Genomic DNA, 22,221 nt, shown 5'->3' with positions numbered 1-22,221 from the left:
ATCAAATCCCTCCCATAACTATTACCTGTCTCTTCCTAATAACTGGGGTTTTCTTCCACAGATGGGTATCATCAGTCTGAGAGGATACCATGACATCATTTGTAAGGAAGGTCCCAATGAAGGGACTATTTCCCTGCACTCCAGCTTGCGAGCTCCTTTCCTGAGACTTTCATCCTTCTCCTGTCAGACTGGGGGTAGGACCACTCTGAGTGTCTCTCCCTTAGTTCCTCCAATTAAGCCACTCTTCTCTCAAAAGGCCATACTCTGTCTTTGGGAACCAGGAGGGGCTTGCAGCACATGCCACCTGTCATACATGCTGTATTCAGTACAGTAAACTGGATAGCCCTCACTCTGTTGCTAGACTTCTGCCTGCATTATTTTACTCTTGCTGGTTTTTATTTTTATTTTTTTTTGTTCTTTTGTGCATGCTGTATTTTTTCCCCATGGGGGGCAGGTGGTTATTGGCTTAAGTTTAGAGAATGTCAATTAAGTGTATCTGGCTCTCATGCTCCCTCACAAAACTCTCCTGTTTGCTGCTTCCATTCACTGGTTCTTCTGGTTGCTTAGGAGCTGGCTTTTTAAACTACTGTTCTCCCTGAGTTAGTCCTTGTCCCTCATCAAGTGATCCTAAAGGGATTAGAGATCAAAGGATGGCAGGCTAGAGCCTTGTTAGGAAGCTCTCAGTCTTACCTAGCAGGCCACGATACATAGCACACAGTTTCCCCTCTCCCGCCAACAGACCACACTATAAACTTAAATCAAGCAGGCACAAAAACAAACAGACAGATGACCAACTCACCCCAATGGTCACATAGTCACTTCTCCCCTGGAGAACTCTCTCACAAAACTCACCTGTTTGCTGCTCCTGTTCACTAGCTCCTTCAATGGGATGATGTTAAGAACATGCATACCCTCTGACTGTTCTGCATCTGTGCCCTGGATATGGTACTTCAAGCTCCAGAGCTGTTGGTCTTACTTCTTTCCTTCACAAGCACTAAAAGGAAAAGAAAATGTCATTTCCTTAAAACGTGCACAGTACAATGTTGTTAATATTCTACAGTGGTTGGCAATGTAATAAGTCTGCTGACAAAATAGTTTGGTTTGGAGGAATCTGCAGGGTCAGTGAAATGGAAACTCAGGGCTCAATGGAACAGTAAGATATTAAAATATGCAAACCGAAAAAGACAATTTAAATTGAATAACTCAAATTATCTTTAAATAATAATAATAAAAAGAAATACTGTCAGGTTGAAGGTAAAAATAAGGCTTTTTCCCCATCTCCTATAGAACAGTTTTAATGTTTCAATGACAGTGTTTGGTTTTAGAAAATATTTCAATTCATCAAAACTAAAGTGCAAAGCAGTAAGAGTTGGCAAAAACCTGTTAGATTAGTTGACCTATCTCCTGGCCTGTAACTCTTCATTTTCTAGTGCTTTGTACAATCTAGTTTAAGTATCCTACCAGTTGCCAGGGTAATTCATTCCACAGTAAAGCTCATTGTCAGGAAGTTTCTAATGACAATCAGTCTAATAATCCATGTCATCATTTCAAATAATCATTTATATTTGCTGTTTGTCAAGATTTTTTTTCATACTGAAATGCTCAATGGGGGTTTTGTTTGATTTAAAGTTTGTGCAAAATCCATTGTCATTGATGAGATATCCAAACACGAGAAGTATACTTTTCCTGGATCAGAGTAGCAGCCGTGTTAGTCTGTATCCACAAAAAGAACAGGAGTACTTGTGGCACCTTAGAAACTAACACATTTATTTGAGCATAAGCTTTTGTGGGCTAAAGCCCACTTCTTCAGATGCATAGAATGGAACATATATTGAGGAGATATATACACCTACAGAGAGCATGAAAAGGTGGGAGTTGTCTTACCAACTCTGAGAGGCCAATTAAGTAAGAGGAAAAAACGGACAGTTTGATCAGAAGTGTGAAAATACTTACATGGGGAGATAGATTCAATGTTTGTAATGGCTCAGCCATTCCCAGTCTCTAATCAAGCCTAAACTGATTGTATCTAGTTTGCATATCAATTCAGGTTCAGCAGTTTCTCGTTGGAGTCTGTTTTTGAAGCTTTTCTGTTGCAAAATTGCCACTCTCAGGTCTGTTATTGAGTGATCAGACAGGTTAAAGTGTTCTCCTACTGGTTTTTGAATGTTATAACTCCTGATGTCAGATTTGTGTCCATTTATTCTTTTGCGTAGAGACTGGTTTGGCCAATGTACATGGCAGAGGGGCATTGCTGGCACATGATGGCATATATCACATTGGTAGATGTGCAGGTGAACGAACCCCTGATGGCATGACTGATGTGATTAGGTCCTATGATGGTGTCACTTGAATAGATATGTGGACAGTGTTGGCATCGGGCTTGGTTGCAAGGATTGGTTCCTGGGTCAGTGTATTTGTTCAGTGGTGTGTAGTTGCTGGTGAGTATTTGCTTCAGGTTGGGGGGTTGTCTGTAAGCGAGGACAGGTCTGTCTCCCAAGATCTGTGAGAGTGAGGGATCATCTTTCAGGACAGGTTGTAGATCTTTGTTGATGCACTGGAGAGGTTTTAGTTGGGGGCTGAAGGTGACAGCTAGTGTTGTTCTGTTATTTTCTTTGTTGGGCCTGTCTTGTAGTAGGTGACTTCTGGGTACTCATCTGGCTCTGTCAACCTGTTTTTTCACTTCAGCAGGTGGGTATTGTAGTTTTAAGAATGCTTGATAGAGATCTTGTAAGTGCTTGTCTCTGTCTGAGGGATGGAGCAAATGCGGTTGAATCTTAGGCTTGGTCTACACTACCCCCCTAATTCGAACTAAGGTACGCAACTTCAGCTACGTGAATAACGTAGCTGAAGTCGAAGTACCTTAGTTCGAACTTACCTTGGTCCACACTCGGCAGGCAGGCTCCCCCGTCGACTCCGCGGTACTCCTCTCGCCGAGCTGGAGTACCGCAGTCGACGGCGAGCACTTCCGGGTTCGATGAAAACTTTTGCATTCACATTGCTTAGAAATGTCCTGCTTTCTAGATCTATTTGACACTTACAAAGCAAACTGTGCTTGAAAAACATTGGCTCAGAACTTTTAAAATGATCGTGTTTAAATCAGATTTTTGTGGAAGCACATCTAGATTTTTTTCCCAGTCTTTTTAATTAATGCATTCCAGATGCTGTCACACCAGAGGTTTATAGCACCGCTTTGTTAGTGTCTCTTGTCTGCATGTGCAAGGTAGAACATTACAAAGGAGCCTGCCATGTAGACTGCTCCTTAAAGTCAAATACAGTTTTAGTCCCTAGGCTCTCCTTTGCCTTGGCAACTCAAATTTCCACTGGCCTTTTTGCTCCTACTCATATTTAATTTTCTTTTCACTATTATTCTTTCTGTCTTTCAGTACTACTGCTTCTGAAGTTTCTCCCTCCCAATGATGATGTGTGTTTCAGATTATTTTTACCTCAATGTCTTACTTTGCATTGGTTCCAGGTGTAGGGTGATCATATTTCCCAAAGGGAAAATGGGACATTGCCTGGGGCTAGCCTGAGCCCCGCTCCCCGTGCTGGTGGTTGCTGCTCACCGGAGCCCTCCCTTACCACCCCAGCGCAGGGCTGACATCACCACTCACTCCCTCCACATGGTCCTCTGCACCCCATTTTTTTTTTGACAAAAGTGGGCAGTTGTCCTGTTTGGTTTTGCCAACTTGATCAGTTGGCAAAAGCAAACAAGACAAATGCCCATTGTTGACAAAAAATTAGGATGCTCGGACAGGGCTTAAAAAAAGAGACTTTCCTGGCCAAAACGGGGCGTGTGGTCACCCTATCCAGGTGAGGTCTCCAACAGTGAAAGACTCATGCATTTATATACTACAGTATGACACCTAGGATCAGTATCTCCTTTCACACTGGTATAAGTCAGGAGAAATTACATTGATATCAATTGTGTTCACTCTAGGAAAAGTGAGTGAAAAAAGAATTAGGAGCCTAGGCTCTCAAATTACCTGTACACAGACCAAGTTGGTTGAAGACAAAGCTTTGGTAAGAGAAAAACACTATGGGATGTATTTTTAAGCTGCAAATATCACCTTGTGCTTTAGATGTTTATAGTTCATAAAACTGTGGTTTTATAATTTTGTTTCAAATATTTTCCTAGTGAAATAAATCAATATATCATTCCATACTTTGTAATTACTGACATTCTTTTGTGGATTCTGTTCATTCTATTTTTTTCATATACAGGATTTTATTGATTTTTATTTTCATTCTTGGATGAATTAATGGATTTCTTCAAAACTATTGTGTGCTTACTACATTTGGGGGCAAGTAAAATGCTATTTCTTTTTTATTTTTATATAAAAACATTCATACTGGTAATTTAAGGTAAATGCAACTTGAACTACTAACTTGTAGTGGCAATAGTATTCCACTTAAGAAGTCGTCTCAGGAAGAGACACTAGTTTCTGGATGGGAGAGTGGGCTAGTGGTTTTAGAAAGCCTTGCTAAACACAGATTTTTACATTCATTCAGAAAGGCATTGTGGCTAAGAGATGCCATATTAGAGATATGGGTTCTACTCCCCAACTATGTCAGAAGTGACCTTCTGCAACTTCTCAGTTAACTTCTTTGTAAAATTATGCTTTCCTTCCTTCTATGACATCTTGATCAATAGTAGGGGCTATGAACATCAGAAACTTGGCACCAGTTAGTGAAACAACCAAGACTAAAATTCATGGTCTTATGCTGGCTTCCAACCTTGTGCATCTTTCTTCAGGTCAAAGGAGGATGGCAGCTGCTGTTGCTGCATTCTGTCTGGATACCTAATAGCATTTGGGAATATGCTTAATACAGTTGGCATGTAAAAGGCTGTGGGAGACTGCTACGTGCTCAGTGCAGATGAATGTTTTAAAATTTTAACAGCAAGGCTCTAACAAAGGTTATTGAAAAGAACAGGAGTACTTGTGGCACCTTAGAGACTAACCAATTGGTTAGTCTCTAAGGTGCCACAAGTACTCCTGTTCTTTTTGTGGATTCAGACTAACACGGCTCCTACTCTGAAACCTGTCAAAGTTTGAGTGTGCAAATGGCACTTTTTTGAGACTTATAACAAATCTTCTGTTTCTTTAACCAAAACAGAAATTGATTTGATTTTTCAGACAGCTTTTGTTTATGGTAAAAATTTGTGTATTGGTAAAAATTGTTTAGGAAAAAAATCGAAACAACTTTTTTCAGAACTTCCAATGAAAAATAATCACTCTTCAGTCAGCTCTACTTATAATTCTGCCAAAACAAGGTGGATTTTCATGGAACCTACATAAGGTACTCCGCCCCAAACCAACCACAATGCTAAAACTCTTCAAAGAAACAGAAGACATTTTTGACATTGACAAAACTACCTACTTCCCCTTCAACTATTTTCAAAAAATGAGGTTAACTCTTTCATCTGAAGCTTTTCATGCATAAAAAAGTTCAGCCTGAGACATGAAAAGGTATAGCCTGAGTTGTTAAAGTTGGGAAGAGTTATAAACAGCTGAAAATGGGTTTATAATGGAAAGACTTTGGCTACTTTAACTTCAAGGGTTCCTAACAGCTCTGCTAAATTATCCTTCCTTTTCGTCAAGTATACTATTAACATATTTTTATAAGACTCCAGAATTGAAAATAGGCACACAAAAAAACTATTAAAGAAAAAATGGACAAATAGACAAATAAATCATAAACAAGTCATCATATGTTTGATTTCCCCCTACGAGTAGAGGGTACAATGTGCTGCACACCAATTGGGAATATTGTTGGTAGTATTACCACTGCCCTCCACTAGCAGAGTCAGATTTAAACTCTGGCCAGGCTTCCATAACATTCATACTGACAGAAACCGCACTGGACGTGCTGAGTCATTGCTATTGCCCCACTTCCTTCTTGACTGATTGTATCCAAATTGTGGGCAGTGCCAGCCAGTCCCTGAAGGAGCTGTGGTTGCCAGCAGTTTGCAACCAGAATCCAGGTATTGAATTTGACCCCAGAAGTAGAGGTACTCAATATTTTGTTATGTTTCCATCTATATTTCTCCTATACCTGCTTCTTTCATACTTGATGGGGCATTGCCAGACTTAGTTCCTTTAGGGTAGGTCTTAAAGACTGAGAAGAAAGTTATACTGGCTCCTTGATGAGTGAGGTTTTTTCTTTTTGTCCACAAGGAGGTTTCCTTTAATTGGCTTTGAGTCGTCATACCTCCCATGTCTCTTCTTCCACTCCTTTCCCTGTGATACACATGTTAATTTTATAGGATCTCTTCAAAACTTTAAGTTAAATAGATGCATATCTCCTGGCACCATACTCCACTCCATTGCTTCCTTATTATCATACTAATTGATTACTTGTTGGATATATAACTGAAGCAAACAATGAGAATAGTTTGTCTCCATCTTTCATATATGAGACGCTGATTAAGAAAGTTAGGGCAATAAAACATTTTCTACCATATGAATATCAGGTTTTTAAAGCGATAATGAAAATGCTGGCCTTTTTACCTTTATGGAGACTGAAATTCATCTATTAATTTACAGAACAGGTAAGGCATATGCAGGTTCTCACCTGATTAATGTGTTTCTATCATCTTAAGGATGAAATGCCATTCTGCGTGATATGGTAGGTCATTTTCCCTGTCCATTCAGTCCTTGGCCTCTCTGCAGAGGCAGCATCAGGAATGACAAAAAATTCATTAATACAGTTATGGTAGCGGCTTCTTTGAAACATACATATGACCACTACAAAAGCACTGATATCAGCTCACTTTATAGAGGTCACTGAACAATCAGCAAACGATGACCATTTTTGGTCACACTCAGTCCAGCTAGATTGCATTAGAATCCAAGCTTTTCTTCACTAAGGCAATTGAAATACAACATATTGGCAAAGCGTGTGTCGCATCTGCCTCTAGTGACTGTTCCATGAGAGAATAATAGCCTATTGCTGTTACCATGTGAGGGAGTTTATGCCTTTAGCTCAAAAACCAGAGGTCTGTAATATAGTACTTAGATCCCAGACCCGAACCCTGCTGACAGTCCATATCAGATCAATTGTTAAATACTTTTTTACTAGCCCACCAAGTTATCCAGTGACCTAACAAAAATGGAACTTGAAATTGACTTTCATTTTCAAAAGAGCTACAACCAAGGATTTCTATAGCAAGACAGCCCCACTACCACCCCATTAAATATGTAGTCATAGGTGTTTTTTGTTGTAGTATGAAAATGAGTTTTATTTTAAATATTTAATTGAGCCATTGCAAATATTAAATACTTACACATTGGTGAATGCACTTTAAAGAACCTGAAGCTAAGAAAACAGTGTTTCACTGATACTATAACATGTAAATAATTAAGACAGATAGGATAGGTAACAGTACATTTATAGCACATGACATTAAAATGAAAGCTGTCAATAATTAAATTGGTCTGTCTTCTCCTGCTACTTATTTACATCTTGTGGATTTCATTTAAAAAAATCTATTCTGTTGCATGCAAATGGCTGCAAAAGATTTGCTACATTTTTTCTTCATTTTATAAGTCTCATTCTTTCATGAAAAAGTGGTGTTCCTGAGACTTGACATATATTTTAAAGCCTGTCTCATTTGGAGCAGACCCTGTGCCGGTGCACATATTTCAAACTGGCTGTTTGAGACTGGTACAGTCATATATTCAAGCTATAACTTTATAAGCTATTGGAAAATAGGATGTTAAATTGTCTAAGTCAGTTTTATTTGTGAAATTTGGGCTTTGCATAAAGAAACAATAAGTAATTATTGCATTGTTGGACATTCAGTAGTATCTGCTCTGGGTAATGATTAACTTCAACTTGTCCTTGTCCCCCTCCTATTCTGGCTATGCCTTATCACCTCCTTGACACATTGATTCACTTATTTGTATGCTGACAATTGGCAAATCTACTTCCCCATATCTAACTTTTCTTTCTCCACTTCTGTATTTTGGGAATCTTGCCAATCTCCTCATATCCTGGGGATTACCTGCCATCAATTAAAGTTTAGTAAAGCTAAACCTAATCTCATTTTAACTGCAAGACTCACTTTGCTGCCATTTATTTTTCTCCATTGCTGTTAATAGCACTTCATCCTCTCTCTCACCCAGACTTGCAGTCTCAGGGTCAGCTTTGCCTGGTTGCTTGGATCTTCTTCATGGGCATCCAAATCTTAGATATGGTGCTCAGGTAAAAAGATCATAGATGTCTTAGATTCTGACACATCCTGTCTGTCCCAAGATTTCATGCAATAATCATTCTATCACCACTTACTGTAACTTCTGTAAAAAGAACAGGAGTACTTGTGGCACCTTAGAGACTAGCAAATTTATTTAAGCATAAGCTTTCGTGGGCTACAGCCTACTTCATCGGATGCATGTAGTGGAAAATACAGTAGGAAGAATATATATAATATAGATTGAGAGAGAGATATTGAGATTGAGGTGGATACCGTCATAGGACCTAATCACATCAGCCATACAATCAGAGGCTCGTTCACCTGCACATCTACCAATGTGATATATGCCATCATGTGCCAGCAATGTCCCTCTGCCATGTACGTTGTCCCAACCCACCGGACAGTCTCTATGTAAAAGAGTAAATGGACACAAATCAGATGTCAAGAATTATAATATTCAAAAACCAGTTAGAGAACACTTCAATCTCCCTGGCCACTCGATTACAGACTTAAAAGTCTCAATATTACAACAGAAAAACTTCAAAAACCGACTCCAAGAAGAGACTGATGAATTGGAATTAATTTGCAAATTGGAGACCATTAAATTAGGCTTGAACAAAGACTGGGAGTGGATGGGCCATTACACAAAGTAAAACTATTTCCCCATGCTTATTCCCCCCCCCCCCCCCCCACACACACACACAGTTCTCCTTGTCAATTGCTGGAAATGGGCCATTTTCATTACGACTACAAACAGTTTTTTTTTCTCTCCTGCTGATAAAAGCTCACCTTAACTGATCACTCTCCTTATAATGTGTATAGTAACACCCATTGTTTCATGTTCTGTGTGTGTGTATATACATACATATATTCCTACTGTATTTTCCACTACATGCATCCGATGAAGTAGGCTGTAGCCCACGAAAGCTTATGCTTGTTAGTCTCTAAGGTGCCAGTTCTTTTTGCGGATATAGACTAAACACAGCTGCTATTCTGAAACCTGTAACCTCTGTAGATTTCCTGAGACCCATCACTCCTACAAAAATCATGCAGCCAAAATAATCTTGGCTACAGATCACTTTCAAGACACTAACAAACTCCACCTGCATCCAGTGTCTGACATTATTTCCCCATCTACCTTCCTGCTCCACTAGCAATGCCATTGATCTTTCTACTCCCTTCTCTGTATCTCTTTCTCATGCCACTCCTTCTGTACAAAATATCCTCCCACTCCCATCTTGCCAAAACATCCTTAATGATTTATAAAATATAAAACAAAGTTTTAAGGTCATCCCTTCTCAGGGATTCTCGATCTGAGAGTATTTGAATCTATTATTTGGATACAAAATGCTTTCAATTGTTGTGTCCTGTGTACTGCTAAATATAATTATCTGTTTATTCCTATTGCATAATATCCCTAAACTATACCAAAATTTTCTAACATCTCATTCCCCACAGTTTTTCATAAGTCTGGTTACACATCTCAAGTTACTGAAGGCAAAATCTCAATGGTAAAGTTATACTGCCAAATATTTTGTTGATTAAAAAGCCATCATAACCAAACATATCTACTTTTTTGTGACTGTCAAATAGGAGGACTTTAAAATGCTTTAATTTCTATATGGTAGGATGGGATTTTTAGTTGTCATCCTTTTATGCATGTCCTTGTAAATAATACATCTGGGATTCAAAACATTTTCAATTGCGAGTAGTCTAAAAACTAGCTTACATTTTAAGGAAGTCTCTTTTATTTCTGTTACTGTATAGTGCCCTGAAAGCTAAAGGGAAATGACTGCTCACTATCAATAAAGATGTCACAAGTATTGTAGGATTCTGCCTACTGTGGTGAAAAATAAATTGATTTTTAGGTTCTTCTGAGCTAACACCTTGTTCAGTTTCCCTTTCAGAGGTTTTAAAATTGAGATAGGTTTGCTGTTCCACTTTATCTGATTAGTCAATTTTCACAGCCTTGGCCTTAGTCAACAATTTCTCTGTTAAATTCTTCCATAGCCATGGTAATAAGAATGCAGTTCTACAAAGGCAAAGCCATATCCCTCAGCTTATGGTGGCTGTTGTTTTTTAAATACTGCTCCTGGTTTTAGAGTGACATGGTAGGTAAAGTAATATCTTTTATTGGACCAACTTTATTGGTGGGAGAGAGATGCTTTTGAGCCACACAGAACTCTTCTGTCCTTCACCACTATCATAATCACATGTTTTTGCACTAGGTATGCCTTGTTGAACTATCATTTGAAAAATCATGATCTGCTGAACATAAGTATCCTATTGAATAATGTATTACCATTGTATGTGAAGTTATGAAGTTTGGCTATCTGTTACTGAAATCTGTTTGTTACTGGGAGACGCCTACAGCTAGCCTTTCAGTGGCAACAAAGGAGCAATTAACACCCCCTAGATATATTTACAGCAGGACTAGCCACCCATTGTTGATGGTACATTAAGAAGAATCTACTCTCACAGTGAACCCTCCTGAAGACTTCCGAGAGAGCATGCACACGGTGGGGCTGTCTAACCCCCGATGACACAGCAAGGATCTTTACTGAACCTGGAAGAGTATAAAACAAGGGGCAATGACATCACCACTTGATCCCCTCTCCTCATCCTCCTCCACCTACTCTGAAAACAAGAATGTTTGGAAGAAAAAGACTTTGAACTGGGGAGATTAGTCCCAGGCTGAGCAGGGAATTCAGCCTGTGTATTAAGAACTGTGAACTGCTTACAATGCCTCATGGAGTGAGGAAAAAACTGTTTGATTCAACTCTTGCTTAGTCTGAAAGTTTAGGATTTAGAATGCATGTTTACTTTTTATTTCTTATGTTACCATGTCTGACCTTTTCGCCTACCACTTATAATCACTTAAATTTAACCATATAAAGATTTTATTTTAACATTGTATCTATCTTTACCAGTGAGTTTGTCTAAAGTGCTTGGGGAATCTGCTCAGATTACAAAGGTTGGTGCATGTCCACTACCTTTTGAAGGAGTAGCAAACTAAAGGGGGTACAGCAATCCCACAGTCCAGGTTATACGTGGGGGGTGTCACACTCACCCACCTTTTCTCTCTAATATGGTGGGAACAGCATGGGCACAACTACACTGCATGCTTCTGGTTTTGTCATTTTGGTGCAGGAATTGTATCAACATCCAAATCTTTTAGGTTTATCTTTCAACAAAATAATTATGGCACTTATGGTGTTCAGGCAAAAGAAGCCACCAAAGCAAACATTGCAAAATTGCTCATATCCAGTGGATCATGCATTGTAACAAAGAAGTAAATGTTAGATGGAGAATATAAAATTGCCAGTATGAATAGAGCTGTGTGAAACATGGTGTTTTCTCTTCATAGGGTTTTATGGCAGTATTTTCTTTGCTTGTGAGCAAACTCCAGTTTTGCATTGACTTTTGCGCTCAAACATTAAAACAAACTCCGTCAAAACTGTTGAATTTTACCTAGTTTCATGTCAAAGCCACTGCATGATTCTTGATGGAGAACCTGTTTTATTTCAGAAGCACTATGGTCTACTGGAATGACTACTGTTATGGGCAGGATCAGGCCCAATTATAGTTCTTCCATTGATTTGCTTGCACAGATCCCTAACTTGATAGCCATTTTCCCATTCTATCACAGGGCTTGTCTACACAGCCCATTAGACCTCACCAGAGGGGTATAAATTGTAGTTTGCACTAGTGTGTCATGCTCTAAATGGCCTGGGTGGGTGGACCCTATTGGCATGCACTAGAAGTTCCCTAGTGTGCATTAACTTAGTACTGTTTGAAACAGGATTATATTAGCATGCACTAGGGAACTTTTAGTGTATGCCAGTAGGGTCCACACAGATCAGGTAGTGAATGACATGCTAGTGCAGATTGAAGTTTAGACTTGTCTGGTGCAGACTAAAATACACTTACAGGGATAAACCTAAAATTGGGCACTTCACAGAGATGTTGAGAGCACTAGGACACCTGACAATGTCCAGTGAAGCTAATGGAAAGATTCCTGTTGATTTCAATGAGTTTTGATCTGGCCGTAAGTAATTAATGTCTATACAGGGTTTTGAGCAAGTAAACATTTTAGAACTGCATTACTAAAATCACCCATTTTTCTAGCTTGCTGAAAAAGTTTGTGAAGCATGATTCAAGTAGTGGTCTCAGTACCAGCCACTTGAATATAGAACAGTGGTTCTCAACCTGTGGCCTGTGGGCCACTTGTGGCCCAGTCAGCACAGAGCTGCAGCCCATGTGGCATCTTCAGGGCCATACAAGTAGTATTGGTGCAGCCCACAATGGTAAATAAGTTGAGAACTACCGTTACAGAAACTGAATCACACATGGTTATATCTGTAAATTCAATGGGATCAGCTTCCACACATTATACTAGCCTGAACAAAAGACCTGCAATGATGTATACGCAAAGAGCAAGCCAATGTTCCAAGAGCAAGTTACTAGCGTGACTTATTTTTGTATTTTGGATTCCATGAAAATCCACTACTATGCTAAGTTAGTAGTACATATTATAAGATTCAGTAATTCACATCCAGAATAATGAGAGGATAGCTGAAGTCCACCAGAATGATCGGTGTAAATAGGCTGTGTCAAGACTGTATGTGAAAATTAATTACGGCAATCAATCAGTTAGTAATGGACAAGTACTTTTAGATAAGTAATGACTTTTCATTAAAAAGGAAAGATAATTGTAGACAAATGTCAAAACAAAACTTTGAATTACAGAGCATGCAACTATGAACTCCTGATCTCTCTCACTTCCCATTGCTATAAGTGGAACTAATGTAGCTAAATAAGAACAGTTCATTCACAATGAGTCAAGTTTGCAGGATCAGGCACAAAAGACTGTCATGCCTTCTAGATGGTAGTGCTCAGACTCTCTAGCAACATAGAATCGGATTCTAATTTATAAAATGGAAAAGCTTCTTTGATTAGGGAATGATTACTTGTAGACATTTTAAGGTTTTGTCTGTTTTGATTAATCACCATTTCTCAATGTTGTGTCCAGAATGATTTTACTTTTTTAAGCAAACATGTTTTTCCTGGGGAAAAAAAAATCTTTGGGAAGTTTAACAGTCCTAGCATTTCATTTTTTAAACATCCAGTATTAACATCTGATTAACTTCTTACATAAGTCTCATTTGTGGCTACAGGTGAGCTCATAGATGTAAATGAATACTCCTTCCTTAACATTCACTTGTAACTCCTTCAAAATAAAAGTGCAATCGAGGGCTTTTACACTATAGAGGGACACTAGTCAAGTATTGAACACTCTTGTATCTCTATAGAACCACAGCAGTTCTGCATGTGTCTTAATAAATTAGCTAAGCATGCTTTTGAATAAAACTATTAATTTACACATTTAATCCATTATAAAATGCTTTTTTAAAGCTGCAAGTGCAATGTTTCATTCTTATTAATATTTCAGTTAAGAATGTGGGCAGTAGTTAGTCTCCAGAGGCCATTGCCAGCACTGTACCGTCTGTATATCATCTGTCATAAAGAAAGCAGTAGTGTGATGCTTGGAGTACTGAAGAGGTTCTACAGACAAGCTGGGATACCACAAACAGCAGGAAACATTCAAGGACTCAATTAGAGGGGAAGTAATCTGTCACCTGGGAAAAGCTTCTAGCCTCAACATTTTGCAGTATCCACAGTAATTGCTACATGCAAACAAAAGCAAATTGAACAGCTAGGAAAAAAATCCATTCCAAAGCAAGGTGAACATTCCAAGTTAACAATTTGTTAGCATTTCAAGGTGGGACGGCTAGGTCAAGAGATTCCATATGCAGGAATGGCCTTAAGGACAATCATAGCAAGCAATCACTTGTGGTCCTGCTCTTCTGTGTCTCTCCTATTCCATGCAGCTCATAGGCTGATCATAACTCCTTGGCAGGCAGCACAGCTGGGAAGTAAGTATTATAAATAAACATGCCTTCACCCATATATAAAGATTAGTCACAATAACTTTACTCTTTATATAATGAAGACATCCTTTGTACATCAGAAGTTTCCCTTGTATTGGGAGCTGGGTGCCTCAGCTGCCTGCTAAAGGAAGTTTCAAGTGTCCTTTACTCCACTGGGGCAATGTAGAGGACATATGAATGGGAGAGGATCAGTCCCTATGGAGAACCTCTCATTAACTTCAATGGTAGCAAGATCAAGTCCTTGGGACTTCATCCAAAATCCAGTGAGGACAATGGAAACATCAGGCCTATAGTGAGGGTTGAGGATATGGTCCACTGTATTCTCTTTTACGTGCTGCTGTTCCCCATCTATGTAAGAGTTTATTTTAATTTTTAAAATTAGATTCTGCTCTCAGGTTTTTAAAGGGATGTACATGCTGCTATGCTCAGTGTTGCAACACCTAAATCTCATTTTCAAAAGGGATTTAGGTACTTGGGAGCCTAAATCCTCTTTTGCAAATGAGTCCGGCAAACCTAAAGCCCTTTAAAAATCTGGGGTCGAGTGATTTAGGAGAATAAGTCCCATTGACAGCTGTCACTTCCAAATGCATTGATCCCTCAAGCAGGGGAGGTATCTTGTGACTCACTCCACCATTTACATATTTGGATGTTTCCAAGTCCCTTGTCATGTTGAATGAATTACCTATGGAGTAGAACTGCACTGCTATTTTCTCCATGGGGAGAATACTTTTGGAATGAGTGACTCACACGTGCAAACTGTCACACTGGATGGCATATGGTATCTTCAGGTATTGTATGGTTTATTGAATAGAACTGATGGTAGGACTTATTAGAATGAGCTTTTAAGTAGTGATACAATCACATATTATACCTATTAGTTAAAAAGCATTTAATCAATACCTCTTAAAGTGTAACCCCAAATGCTTAACAAGTTCATACAATTTTATAAATATTCAGCTCTTTAACAATCTTTTAAATACAGGGCAAACTTTTCCAACACATTTTTTTCTGCATGAAAATTTTAAACTGCAAGTGTTAATATCTGGATACAAAATTGTTTATTATGCCTTAAAATATGTATGTTTTAATTTCAAGGCCCATTACATTAGTCAAGGGAATGCAACTAGCCTTGTAGAATCTCTCAGCTTTAGGCTGCAGAAGACATTTTAAAAGAAGCAATAAATCTCTGGAGATCATACCAAAACCCACACAAATGATTTGAAATGGAACTTGTGAAAGGTCATTGAGCCTGAAAATGATGAACTGAATGTCTATTATCAAAACTTTGTAATGATGACCACTTAACCTTTTCATATACTAATATGAAGTTCATAAAGTCCTCCCTTAGAATGACTCTTAAAGCTCAACTAATTCTTATGCTTTCTTACATTTTCTGTCCAGGAATTTGAACATGCAAATATGTACACAATTTGCACTGTTTTACTTCTTTTAAATTTTCCACATATCAATTCCAATAGGGCCAAAAAAACCCTAAACAAAAAATATGTCATGAACCATTTCCCTGCCAGAGGGATACCCTTGATGATTTTCTAAATAGCTATTCAGGGATTCAATGGGAGTTTTTCTCACTTCTTTTCCCCATGATATTGAATATCATGAGAACAGACCACTTAAATACCTAGAATTCTATTATGTCCTATCTTAAAGGTTTACTAGATCATCAAAGTAAACACACACAAGTCTTGCGCTGCATATTTGGCTTTGGGAGGTTTAAAGCATTGCAGATTTTCACAAAGCACACCTAAATAAGTGACTTGTGCTTACAATTCCAAACTTGCTGAAAGTTAGTCATCTAAGTAAAGTACCTGACTTTGAGCAGGTCTGAGCTGCTGTTGATGCAATGGGAGCTGCAGGTGTTCAGTACCTCTCAGAGTCGGGCTAATTATTGATGTGCCAAAATGTGCATTCAGACTTGTAACTTTAAGCAAGCACCTATTGCCTCTAGATACTGCATAGGTGACTAAAAAACTTGTTCTTGTTCTCATATTCTGCTTGCATGGGATGCAATTATTGAACTGAAACTTAAAAAAAGAGAGTTAAGTTAGCTCCAAATATCTAGTTGTCGTAGTTCTTCTCCAAGTAACTTTGGTTGAAAACAGTTGTACTGTCATACAAAAGTGTTTCACTGAAAAAAGTATTATACTAAACTAAACAAGTTTTTAAGCTACTTTGCTAATGTCCATGCTATTTTAGGTTTCAGAGTAGCAGCCGTGTTAGTCTGTATCCGCAAAAAGAACAGGAATACTTGTGGCACCTTAGAGACTAATGCATTTGTTAGTTTCTAAGGTGCCACAAGTACTCCTGTTCTTCATGCTATTTTAGTTGAGCTTCAGAAGGAAAAAAGCCTGCTATCAGCAGAAGCAAGATCTATTAACAGGATTAACTCCACTTTCTATTAAGCCAGCATTTAGCAGACCAGAAGGAAGTGTAAGATTACCACTTGGATCACAGGGTTTGTGAAAGATAATACTAGAAACTTAATAATGGGAAGAAGTGTAAAAATATTTCTTTCAACCTTTGTCCTTTCTGAAATGTATGGTTCTGACCTGGCTAGCCTAATGTAAGCCATTAGGAGATTTCAGCATCACCTGCCCATACCAAAAAGGAAGATAAAAATATCTGTTAGTCTCTTGTTAAAAGTCTGAATTCAGTGGTCTTGGTGTCACAGAATTTTTAAATACATTTTTTTCTTCTGTGAAGCTGGCTTTAAAGTTAGAAATAAAATGTGTTTATTGGTTTCAACAGTCTTTAATGGACCCATGCTTTTCATTCTCTACCTTATACAGACGGGACTGTCTCTACCAATATCTCTAACAATCAGAACCCACAATTTCCCAAGATTACATCGTATGAAGAAAATTGTCTCCAATGTCGAGCCGCTACATTTCCCCCTTGATGGAGTCTGCACTGCCAGCGAGAGGAATAGTTTTACAGAATTTTGAGATGCATTCACAAGACTCCCTGAATGCCATTTCAGGCATTGCTCTGAAAATTTCCCCAAAGTTCCTGTTTTGAAGATCTCTGACAGAAACAATGGGATACTGATAGGTGTTTCAGGGAATCCCAGAATCCACCAATGCAAAAACAGCAGACAGGGAGATCATGATTAGATGTGCCAAACTGTTTGTTTCAAAAGCTGAGTTGCTGTGGGGATGTGTTGCACTAGTGTCAAGACAACTGGTGCAACTGTGCAATCTATGCCCCTAAAAAGATGCACTTGCCTATTTTTAAATACCACCATACTTGGGGAGGGAGAAATCAATTGGACCTCCCTTTAAAGACAGTCAGGAAACATCTTCACATGAAGGCTTTAGAACTTCTCTACATGGTGGAGAGAAGTTCTAAAGCCTTCATGTGAAGATAAGTCTTTGGGGATAGCTCTACACCAGGGGTCGGCAATCTCTCAGAAATTGTGTGCCAAGTCTTCATTTATTCACTCTAATTTAAGGTTTTGCGTGCCAGTAATACATTTTAACCCTTTTAGAAGGTCTCTATCTATAAATCTATAATATATAACTAAACTATTGTTGTATGTAAAGTAAATAAGGTTTCAAAATGTTTAAGAAGCTTCATTTAAAATGAAATTAAAATGCAGAGCCCCCTGACCGGTAGCCAGCCCCGGGCAGTGTGAGCGCCACTGAAAATCAGCTTGCGTGCCTCCTTCGGCATGCATGCCATAGGTTGCCTACCCCTGCTCTACGCCCTCATCTAACAGTGTAATTCCATAGTGTTTCCCTGCTCCCTCAAGGTTAGGCAACAGTAGGCTCAAGGAAGAGTCTTGACCCTCTCTGCAGAACCCCTTTGCTAGTGTGTTTTAATCTCACATGAAGAATGCTATCTGACCTGAACCAGCTGTGATTAAATGATCATCAGTGTAGAGAAGATAAAAGAAGGAAATTGCATTTGCCACACAGCATGAATGTGCAATATTTTTAATGGTGTTGGGGCACTAGAGTCAAGACTACTCAGTGCTCCTAACCTATCAAGGAAGAGATTAAACTCTTTGCCATTCACTAAATGTGACTATCACAGTCAGATGTCTTACCTCGTTGCAGTCAGTGCTTCTGGTTTTTCCTCTATAAAGAAATGCACTAGGGGTCTTCTTCAGCAACTGCAATAGAAAGTGCAATTAGGACAATTAGTGTTGTAGAGGATATGTTCCCAAAGGATTTGCAACCAACCAGAATAATCAACCTTAAAAATGAAACAACCTGAAAATCTGAAAGCTTTGATTGTAATTCATAGAGAGAAAGTCTAAAGGTACAGTAAACTGTTGGTTTTTGAGGAATTTCTGTAATGCCCACTGGATAGTTCCCTAGATGCTTGTTTTAATGCCCATGAGAGATTTTAGGCATGGAGACTTCTTAGATAGGCTAGACACCAACACATCAGAGAGGGTCCTAGCTGGGTTACTGCTCGGATGCTAGACATTGCTATTGAACATTTTTATTGATTTTAAAGAATGTTTACAACTAAGGAAGTCTCAAAGTGGAGGATTTATCCTGGAATGCCAGACAGTTTGTATTTATTGGTTCCCTCTGGATACTAGTTTCATTCCTTGTTGCAGTTAGTTAATTAAATGATAGCTCAGTGTTAAAGCTATACAAGGATTCTGAGTGAATTTTCTCATTTAATGTTGTCATTTCTTTAACTAAGGTTATTGACTGTTACAATTTTGGATGCATGGTTTAAAATCTGCTTGTTCTTTTATTAAGAAAACATGTTTTTCCAAACTTTCCCTCAGAGTAGGAGAGCATTATTCTAAATTTAGTTAGGACTAACTTTGATTTTTTAAAATATTAGGCCTGATAAATTGAATATTAAAGCTCCCATTGATTTAAGTGGGAGCATATTTAGTTAGTTAGTACCCATTATTCCTCCGGTGTTTAGGGCAGTGACAAAGCGCCTCCACGCCTGTCTGTTTCTGGCAAGTCTTTCAATTGTTCCCTAGCTATGTCCCGGGTTTTTCAGCTCGGCTTTCACAGATCTTTGCCATGTTTTTTCGGGTGGCCACATTTTCACTTGCCGCCAGGTATCCACCTTATTGCTATTCTGGTGATGGAATCAGTTCCCACCCAAAGCACATGGCCAATCCCTCTCCGAAGCCACCTGATAATAATGGTGCTCAGATCCTCTTGGCTGCACTGTTGCTTTGAGATTGTTCTGAGCCAAAAGATAGGGAAGATTTTTCTGAGGCAGGTTGTATGGAATGAAGACAGTTTGGACATGTCATATTTTGTCATTCCCCAACATCCTGCACTATACTGTAGTGTTGAGAGTACCCAGCTCTGATAAATCTTGAGTTTGGTTCTGGTGTTACATTTTGATGATTTCCAGACTGTATTTAAGCTCCTGAAGGTGTGCCTAGCTTTATTGATTCTGTTCCTGATGTCCTGTCTTGTTCCACTGTCCTGGCTGATGGTGCTGCCTAAATATGTGAATTTTCCTACATTGGTGAGAACTTGATCCTCTACCCATACTGCAAACAACCCTGTCCCGTTTAAAAAAAAAAAGTTACAGAAACAGCGGCAGGAAATACCACGAGCAGTATAGCAAGGAACAGCAGGAGGTCAAACGACTTGTAAGAGTGGACAAACAAAATTATATTGTAAAATAAATAACACGTGGTAGCATAGTTTAGCTGAAAACTCTCGTTAGCTGAAATGGGAATGTCTTGTGCCCGCATTTTAGTCAGCAATTGGATATTGGTTTAGATAGTGCAGGGGTTCAGCTAATAGAAGGATCCATTAGAATTGAGAGGAGGAGTCCAAGGAGGAGAGCTCCTGGGAATAAGCCAAAGAGCTGAAGAGATGAGCGAACTAGCCCCTAGCACTCTTCATATGTTGAAGGCCCTTAGCACACACTGGCTTCAGTACTTCAGTGCATAAAGATTGCTGTAAACATTTAAAAAAAAAATCAATAAAGCTCAATAGCTGCCTGTCATCCTAGCAAAAGCACAGCTATGAGCCACACAGGAGTTTTAGGCTTGTGCTCACATAAGAGTCACTTAGTGGCAAACATGGTAAGTGTCCTATGATTATTAAGGTGTAAAAAATTAGAGTATGTGTAACTCTCTAGTAGGAGTTGTTGGCCTAAACTGTTCATCAGAGTCAACAATTTTACCTTTCATTTTACTATTTTAATTACATGTGCAAATTAAAAGGTTTTTTTTTCATAATACAAATAATGAAACCAAGGAAAAAAACCTAATCCTTAAGCACATGAGTTTGCACATCAGGTGACTTCAAACCAAAAACTGAGTGCAGAGTTTAAAAGTAATAGATTGGGGCAGGAACTGTCTCTTACTATCTGTGTGTTTAGTGCATAGCACAAAGGGGTCGGATCTTGGTAAGGACCTTTAGGTACTACTATATTGAAAGTAATAAATAGTAGCTATTCAAATATTCAGATGTATCCCAACAGGGCATATTCTTGAAACTTCACAATCAAGTTTCTCAACTGATCAAGGATATTGCAAATTTAGAAAACATTCACAAGTCTAGGATGGTTCAGGGCAAGGAAATTAACATGGAGTTAATTGGGAAACCACTGCAGTCCATATGGTATATGTAAGCAGAGTCAGGATAAGCTCTACTCTGACATCTGGTGGTGAATTATGGCAAGGGTGGAAAAGAACTTCAGGGGCTGATCTTGTTTGCATAGGCACACCCACCTGCCTAGCCTCGGACAACAACAACTGAAAGTGATTACTCTGGCTGGTGTGGGATCCCCAGTTTCTCTGTTATTGGGGCAGGAAGAATAAAGTGTTACCCTGATTCTGTGAATCAAGGCCAGTGGGACTGTTGTATGACAGAGGGACTCACCAGTAACTAAGTAGCACTTACTAGACAAGGGGCATGGGTTACAAAACACAGTGAATGGAGAGAGGTTGGGGACAGGTATGTGTACTTGATGGTATGGGCCCCTTTTGGGGGCCTGGAACATCAATTGCACTACCCCCTCTCTCCACTGTTGAATAGCAGAGCTAAGTTTGCTTCCATTAGGAGTCTAGCTAGAAGTTGCTGAGCTGAATTCACTTTGGGCCAATGGGGTGCACCAGCACTGGGGCTCCCTTACTAAGAGCTGAAATCACTAAAAGAGCTAAAATTGCTGAGCTGAGATCACTGAGTGCTGTGTTAACCAGTGGGGGAGCCTGAAGAAATATTGCTAAGCAGCTGGCAGAGCCGAGCAGTTTGTGGAACGGTTGGAGCAGCCCATGGAACAGTGAGTTGAGCGGCGCAGAGCAGAGCTGAGCCATTTGTGGGGGCAGCTGGAGCAGTTCATGGGACGGCTGGAGGAGCGGAGCGGCACGCTTGGTAGAGCGGAGTCATTCGTGGTAAAGGCTGCAGCAGAACTCCATGGAGAGGTGGGGCAGTCGGCCTCGGACCACGTAAGGTGCCCGCTTAACATCCCGTGTGCCCCCCCCCCCATTTCTGCCCAGGCTGGGGGGGTAAACTCTGCAGATAAACTTTTGAACTCTGTGGCGGCACTGAGCAGGGACAGAGACTTTGGGGTTGTTGGACTTTGGGGTGATTGGACTTAAGACCCTGAGGGGAAAAGTTTACTGCCAAACTTACTTGGAGGTGGGTCTTTTGCTCATGGTTTGTGTTATGAATGCTGTTTGTGGTGTTTCCCCAACATAATGCTGCATTGGTTCCCTCCTTTATTAAAAGGCTTTTGCTACACTCGGACTCCGTGCTTGCGAGAGGGGAAGTATTGCCTCCTAGAGACGCCGGGGGGTGGTATGTAATTGTCCCAGGTCACTGGGTGGGGGCTCAAGATGGTTTTGAATTGCGTTATTGAAACGGAACCCCTAGATACTGAACCCGGCCCTTGTTGCTGCCAACTCAGAGGGGCAGAAGGGTTACATATAGAAGGAGTCTTTTCCCTCTCCTCAAACACTGTGATGAGACCATGACAAGGTCTGGAAAGCCCCAAACTTGTATTGCTGTTTGCACTTGAGGGATGCTAACATGTGCAGGTACAATGTCTTACAGAGTTGCCGACAGGAGGGTTCATTCTGAGGGAACAGTCTACACGTTGCACGGCTTAGTT

At 39.5% G+C, this 22,221-nt stretch overlaps 1 long non-coding RNA gene across 2 annotated transcripts in view; it reads left to right on the top strand.

Moving 5' to 3' along the window:
* LOC122174104 (uncharacterized) overlaps positions 1 to 22,221 on the top strand; it is a 115,058-nt gene that overhangs the window by 89,860 nt on the left and 2,977 nt on the right. For both annotated transcript variants that reach the window (XR_010602293.1, XR_006175470.2), the window contains one exon: positions 16,953 to 21,749. This is a non-coding gene — a long non-coding RNA (uncharacterized LOC122174104). The remainder of the gene's footprint in view (positions 1 to 16,952; positions 21,750 to 22,221) is intronic.

The sequence above is a fragment of the Chrysemys picta genome, chromosome 6, assembly GCF_011386835.1.
Source record: "Chrysemys picta bellii isolate R12L10 chromosome 6, ASM1138683v2, whole genome shotgun sequence".
NCBI lineage: Eukaryota > Metazoa > Chordata > Testudines > Emydidae > Chrysemys > Chrysemys picta.
This window is presented reverse-complemented; position numbering and strand designations above follow the sequence as displayed.